The sequence below is a fragment of the Schistosoma mansoni genome, chromosome 1 (genome assembly GCF_000237925.1).
Source record: "Schistosoma mansoni strain Puerto Rico chromosome 1, complete genome".
Taxonomy (NCBI): Eukaryota; Metazoa; Platyhelminthes; class Trematoda; order Strigeidida; family Schistosomatidae; genus Schistosoma; species Schistosoma mansoni.
In genome coordinates this window covers 44,399,483-44,407,422 of record NC_031495.1, presented here as the reverse complement: position 1 = coordinate 44,407,422, position 7,940 = coordinate 44,399,483, and the positions used below count along the sequence as shown (strand labels likewise).

Here is a 7,940-nt window from a genome sequence, read left to right as displayed (position 1 = left end):
ACTCCATTTGTTCCCTCAGGATACTGGAGCCCATGTGCACCATTGGTTTGGAATCGGGGTTTTCCAACTAACCTAGGTGGACTCACAGTGTCCACAAATCTGGTTAAAGCGCCGGACATTCGCTTTTCGTCCTCTCAATTTCGTAAACAACACGAGAAGGTAGTGAGTAGGACTTCTCTGACAGAGGCTGTATACGCGTGGCCATGTGAGAGCATTTCTAGAGGGAGAGCGGACTCTCCCCACTCTCGGTCGTACCAGGGCATTCGGGGGCATGAACCAAGTATTGGTCACCGGTTACCATGGGACTACTTCTCCTCATGATGCTCCACTGACCTTTGGGTCAGACCTCCAGGTTAAAGGCTTGGGGTGTGGCTCCCTAAGGAAACCACCTGCTTCGATCTGGGCACTCGGCCAGTATCACAGCCCTGACACAATCAAATGAAATGACGATTTTTTTTGTGACGAATATATATCTGGTGCCCTCTTTTACCGATATTTGTGTTCAAATAAATAAATAATAACTGAATTACGGTAAGAAACAATCTGAATGATTTTATTTCGATAGTAGCTATAAGTATCCCCTAAATGATAGCATTCTTTGCTTCATATAAACTACACCACTACAGGTGTCAATCTCCCTATGACCAGATCTTTCGAGCTGGCCTCCTTGACATAAACTAAGATCTTTCACCAGTACCATGTTAATTTCTTTTGTTTTTGTTATTGAATATTGTCACTGAACATTTTAAAAACACTGATAAACCTTAGTCGTAGTTTCTCCTAGAAATCGGACTGTCAAGTCAAATATATGAAAAACCGACGACACTCACCAGCGAAACGAACAAGATGCATCTCAACTGTTTTTTTCTACAACAATCCGGAAGACACCAAACTCGTTTCAAGAATTGTACCTATAAGAGAGGTAGAAAGAATAAATATTTCTAAGTACGTAGAGATCTAACCCTAATAAAACAGACTTGATGAGTAACGCATTTATCTTCCTGATGGTAAAAATTGGATATTTCAAGGTTACGAATTTTAGCCGGAATAATTTCAACTTGCGAGAAAGCGTTCGGAAAAAAAGTAGAAAACCAACCGATGAGGAAAAACGACTTGTGGAAAGCTCTTGCAGTTTTATTCCGGTTATTTTCGATACTGAAATGTTTTAGTTTCTCCGAGTTCATAAAGGAACTTATAAAACCAGATAGTCAGCATTCACATGATTTTCCTGAGGTTGATGCTTTTATTGAGCTCCAAAAATTGTTGGAGAATACTGTTTCCATGCTTTAAACGAAGCGACATGAAGCTGTGGAAAATGGGACAAAAGCTCTAGCTATGAAACTGACCAAAACAAGCCCTCTGATTAGCCAGCTACATTTCGGTTCAATATAGGCTATTTACGCAGTTAGCAAAAGGTTTAAGACGGTGAGAAATTAAGAAATTGGAACCGATTTCTACTGCTGATACGAGCACCTATGTTGTTAAAACGGCACTTACGTCAAACACCTTTTATGTTGATTTGCAGTAGTTAACACATTTGCGATTCAGGAACAATATTTATCGATGCCATGTTTTTAGATCTAAGAAAATTCAATCACGTTAGCGGGCGCAGTTTGAGGAACTCATCGCCTTGCAGGGCATATAGAGGGGAAATAATGGCTTGTAACTTGAGATTTCTGAATCGACCCCCTTAGATACATTGGGCTGGCATGAGCCACTACCCATAAATCTTCCGGACAGACCAATTTATTTATTCTTCTTGAGACACATCTTGACCTAATCAATTATTCGGTTGTTAACCCTGACTTCATTATATGTGCAAACTATATTTGAAATAATCTCAGCGATTAAAATTTAAATAATTCCAACGTATCAGCCATCTAACTTGTCTGGACTTCTTTAAGGTAATAATCAAAATCATCAAAGAATTATATGGTGCCTTTTTAACAATCATATCAAAATCTATACTATGTTAAACCAATCATATTTGGATGTTGAAAAGAGTAAATAAGATAATATAAGTCAGTTGAATGAAAATCATGTGACAACTTCACGATGTGAAATAAATTATTTCAAATATAATTTTCACATATAATGACTTCTCTATACTCGGCGCCTAATTTTTGTCAAGCTATTCGTTCTAAACTTGACGAATATTCGTATAAATTAACCGTTTTTAAATGTGCGTATTGCTTACCCGTCACCACATGACTTTGATTTATTTTGTCTGACTATCAATCGAGGTGAGATGTTTGCCTTCCCCAATCTGCTTCGCCGCTTCGGTCCCCTAATAGTCTGTCTGGATTAACGATTTTATGAAATATATGCATTCAAATTTCATTTTCGCATTTGACTTATTGTATTCCACTATTCTCCAATGCGAATCAAGTAGATAATTATATACGAGGGTTGACAGCATGTATAATTCGTTAACATCATCATAAGATTAAACCGGAGTTAGATCAACGGGCCACAGAACTACACTTGGAAGCCAATAGAGGAGCGCTTTCTTTAAAGATGATAAGGTGAGTTAAATTTGAGCTATCGAATGCTTTTTGGATAGCAACGCTTCGCGGTTTATCAATCCAATACTTAAGTTTATTTCTGATGATCCTAGTGTGCTTGTGTGAAAATTATCGACAACGATGGATACAAAGAAACTGAGAACCCTTGAAAGCACTGTTCAGCTAGAACTCCTATCAGTGTCGCTGACAAGTGATTCATTCGGTCTCGACCAGAGATTCGTGAATGAATGAAAAATAGCATGGGTATTTTTGCCTCAATACGAATGAATCGACAAAGTACTTGGTAAGAACTTTTCTGTGGTGAATAAAGTCTAGAAAGGACTGTGACAACAACTTTTTGACTTGCATCTAATGGTGTGACTATATTCTTTTTGCAGTCGACAAATGTTGGGTAGCGAAAGCAAGAGAGGTGGAAAAGGCAGCGGCAACAAGCAACAGCAGACAACTGTTCAGACTTGTTAAGGAAACCGGTATTAAGAAACCAACTGTCAGCGAAACTATCTCGGAAGAAGATGGACATACAATTCATTCTCAATCCAGGAGATTGGATCGATTGACGGAAAACCTTAACAATCAGTTCGACTGGCCTTCAGCCACACTTCGGTTTCCCACTATTCCTAGTCGCCCTGAATGGCAAGTTAAAGTAAATCCTCCAACTCTTTACGAGGTTGAAAAAGCTATGGGAAATCTGAAGCGTGGGAGAGCAGCACGCCCTAATAGGTTTAACCCTGAGATGTTTAAGGATCGCGGTCCAGTACTAGCAGCGAATCTGGGAACTAGACGTAATCCCATCTGACTGGTCCCAATCACTGATTGTACCAGTCTATAAGAAAGGACAAAAGTCCTCTTGTAACAATCACAGAGGAATCTGTTTGACTAATATAGTGTCTAAAATATTAGCATCAATAACACTTCGACGCCGAACTAAAGCTCGTGAAGCTGATTTTCGATCAGGACGTGGTTTTATAGATCATATATCCACTCTATATCAGGTCCTAGAACATAGAAACACATTCAGACGTCCCACAATCGTAGTATTTCTGTGGCAGTTTTTGTCACTGAAAGGAGTACCAAAGAAGTAAATCAACCTTATAAAGGCTCTCTACTCGAACACAACTGGTCGAGTTAGAGCTTATGGCGAACTGTCATCAGAAGTGATTACCTCAAGCGGTGTTCGTCAGGGTTGTCCACTCTCTCCATTCTTGCTTAACTTTGTCGTCGACATGCTTTTAGAGATAACACTTTCATCATCTCAATCTCCACAAGTTCAACTTTTACTGGGAGACTCACTTGTTGACTTGGAATACGCCGATGAAATAGTGTTTCTTTGGTGAAGATGCTGACAAAATTCAAAATCTTCTGACCACTATTAGCAACAATGCAGGCATGTTCAGGATGCGATTCCCCCCCACTCGAAATGCGAAATGTTACTTCAGGATTGGGTTGCATCGACACCTGAACTAATGATAGGAAGTGAAGTAGTTGGGCGTGTTGACCACTCCACTTATCTTGGGAGTCTCATCAGCCCTTCTGGTCTGTTGTGTGACGAAATCTCAGCACGGATACAGAAGGCTCATCTAGCTTTCACCAACTTGCGTCATTTACGGCGTTGGCGATATATCTGTCTACCAACCAATGGACGGATTTACTGAGCAATAGTTCGTTCCGTCCTACTTTATGGTAGTGAAACATGGCCAGTAAGAGTAGAGGATATTCGTAGGCTACTAGTTTTCGATCATAGGTATCTTCAAAGCATTGCCCGTATATCCTGGGACCACTGAGTAAGTAATGCAGTTGTTAGGAAACGGGTATTAGGTAAGGATGGCAAATCGATTGATGAAGTAGTGAAACTTCATCAATTGAGATGGCTGGGACACGTGTTACGTATGCCCAACCACCGACTGCCCCGATGTGCAATGTTTTATGGTGTAAGAGTAGGTTGGAAGAAAGCTAGGGACAGCCAGACCAAAACATAGCACAAATCAATGAAGTCATTGACAAGTGGACTGAGTCATGTTGGTAGGTGTAGACTACCTGGTTGCGATCCGCGAGATGGTAGCAAAGGATGGTTGGAGACCTTGAATGACAGGGCTCAAAATTGTTTGCAATGGCGAAGGTGCATCTACTGTTTGTGTTCTGCCGAATTCCAATCTTCTGAATTCTTTATGTCCCTTCCGTTTTTCTCTTTCCAAATTTGTTTCACTAGAATATATACTTCTTAAACAACATCTTCAAACCCTAGTCTTTCCGATTACTACATATACTTTTACTACCTTCACCACTATAGGATTTGTATCAACAATTGAATCTCTGTAATAATATGGTATGGCAACTCGAACTTATGTACGTACGTGTGAAGTTCTGCGTTGTTGCTGAATGACTGACTGACTGAAATCTTTTGCTCAGTGACAAGACGTCACCTGAGTAATGCAATTTAAAAAAAATTATTTGAAACAACTTGTGAAGAACTGGCTAGCTGATATTACTTATGATCTCAGTTTATCTTGATAAGCCCAAGTTATAAGCCTGAATAATCTTTGGAGTATTTACTTAGATCCCAGTCACGTTCAAGAGGGGTTTTTACTTTTCCTTCATATACTCTAGTTCATCCAGAATCAAGACACTGACAGTGGTTCTACAAGTTGGTTATGAAGTAGAGAATTCTGTCGCCGAAGTTCGCCCTCAGTACTGTCTATAAATAGTCGATGTACCGACTTAGCTCCTACAACTAACCATCAAAGATAAGAGAATACTTTCCAACTCTCCTACTCTTTGATTAAATGTTTCGAAACATACAGGAGATTAACTTAACGCGATTAAGTACTATTGAGCTAAATTACTATCCCCATATGGTTACTTTAATCTAAAACCGTAAGGCATAGGTGATGAAAAATTATTCTCTTGGTCTAATACTCACTTTAGGAAGGACAGTGATTGACAGTTCTCCCATTTCGTTGCTGATTCTAGTGATGCTTAGTAAAGTCAGAATATACCATTGAGACTTCAGTTATGTTTGATATATTCATAGTACTTAGGATAGATCATTAAACACTGAGATGCTCATCACCTTAAAGAGTGCAATGAGCAACGTGGACGATGTGTAAATCCAATTTGGTGGGTCAGCAAGCATGATTACTCACTAGTGCTGTTTGTATTCTCTCTTCCCAATGTCCTACTAATTCGACTCTCCTGGAAGCTGTCCGGATTATTACACTGTACTTAGGAACCAAGATAGCCTGGTTCGATGTGGCATCCGCGTAAGTAATGCAAATACTTAGTGCCCCGCAACTCTAGTAAGCGGTAATCAATTAACAGGTGGTAATTATATGATAGTCACGGCCGTTACAAGTCTACAGCAGTATACTTTCAAACACCTGAAGTAATCTTAGCTTTTGTCCTCAAGTTCGAAAAGGTTCATTTACAAATTGTTGTTGATCCGGCCAAGAAAATACCCGAGATTATTTGATAACGCCAACATTACAACATTGATTTAACATGGGCAGGATACAGGCTCATCATTATACTTGTTTCTATGAAAGCGTACACATTTTAAGGTGAACTTGTGTAAATTACCCGTGAAATCTAAATACAACTGTCATAAAAATCGAATGCAAGTACAAGAAAATGTTTCTTTATATTCAGGTATACAATACATCTATTAGCTTACTTAAAATGATGAAGAACGGTGACCTTGACCTCCAATCCAAAGTTCCCGCGGCGACGTGAGCTAAACAATAACTTCAATACACATTGAAAGACACCTCAGATTTGGAACAGTTAGATTTCATGATAAGGTATTTTGATCAACTATTCTGTTTGGATGGTTCAAGTGGCTGTGAACGGATAAAAATGTTTGCTCGAAGAGTGTTTGTTCAACACCATTAACTAACCAATGTTTTCGGGTATGGATGCATGGAAAGAGTACATATACAAAAGTTTTCAGTTGAAAAATATCAGGTTCCTTCTCAAAGGACTCCAAAAACGTTACTTAAGGACCTTCAGACTGTAGGGTATTTGAAGACCCAACTATACTTAAGGAATAAAATACATGCCTACTATTTCACACTTTTATCTTGAGAGTGCTTACTCAATAGTTGGGGTTTTAATCTAAGTCACCAGAACATCATCTCTAAGACTCTCATATTCCAAGCTTGAAAGATTCAGAGTATTTGTGTACTTTAAACCTCAATATGGTTTTAAGTCACAATTGTAGAGGTAAATAAATCCCTAAAATCAATAGCCCTGTAAGTCTTCGACATTGGATGCTGATCACATTAGTTTTAGAGGACTCACCTAGCTGTAGTAGCTCGGTCATGCATCCGCACCAGATCAGGAGTGTAAACGCCATGCTCAACGTACCCTGCATTCGCTAGCCAGGTTAGACCAGTCGATCCACGATATACTGATAACCTATCAAATATATTTTCGAACCTCCTCGCTGCTGTCCTTGGATTACACTTGGTGGGTGCGGTTCATAATGGTAAATGTTACTGGTTAAAGCGTTGTCAAACCTAGAATATCTAAGGCATTCTTCACTGGTGAGCCTAACATGATTTGGTACACCAATTTACAAACTGTGAGTCTGTTCCTTTATGGAATTTCATAAATAATTACTTTTGAAGATACCACCAGTATTGTAGTTTGACAACTATTAACCAGTAACACCTATATTCGAATCATCCCCCGCTTGATTAAAATCAGAAGTCAGAAGCGAAGAGGTTGAAAGATATATTTGATGCGTTATCAATATATCGAGAAGCGGTTGCTCTAATCTGGCTAGTGAATGTAGGAGATGTTTCCCACGCTGAATCGTAACGTGATCTGGTGCGGACGCATGACCGAACGCCTTCAGCTAGACCAGTCCATTTAAAACAATGTGGTCAGCATCCAATGTCGAACACTTAAAAAGCTATTGATTTTAGGGAATTATTTACAGATACAGATCACTCCCCCCTAGCGAGGTAGTGATGACCCTAAGACGTGACCAACCAGAAGTTTAAACCCAACGAGTTTGTCGTTGGCAAGCACTCTTCTGATAGCTTGTTATGTTTAGCAGCGTCTGATCGTATTTCCTTACACTAAGGGACCATAATTACAACGTAGTAATAAGGAAACAAAGTACGATGAAATTTTCGGTTCCTTGTGAAACTTCGTCGTTCTTTTCCAGCCGTCCTGGAAAAGAGGAAAAATAGAACGTGTGAGTGCGTGTCCAAAATACACTTGTACTTGCGTAAGGACACAAGATGAGAGGGAAAAAATAAATAAATTAATACACTTGCGACAGCGTAAAAGCGATTGGAAAAAGAATTGGGTTTTTTTACAATTATATATATATACGCTCATAAGTAAAAAAATTGTTTCTTTTAAATAAATGTATAAAAGACGAGCATATTAAAAAATTCTTATCTCTATAAT

At 39.1% G+C, this 7,940-nt stretch overlaps 1 protein-coding gene across 1 annotated transcript in view; it reads right to left on the bottom strand.

Moving 5' to 3' along the window:
- Smp_176380 (hypothetical protein) overlaps nt 1-6,217 on the bottom strand; it is an 18,866-nt gene extending 12,649 nt beyond the window's left edge. Inside the window, exons 1-2 of the mRNA XM_018794547.1 lie at nt 6,193-6,217; nt 831-911 (exon numbers count right to left, since the gene is read on the bottom strand). The gene's annotated coding sequence lies outside the window, so the exon portion shown is untranslated. The remainder of the gene's footprint in view (nt 1-830; nt 912-6,192) is intronic.
- Between the last annotated feature and the right edge of the window lie 1,723 nt (nt 6,218-7,940).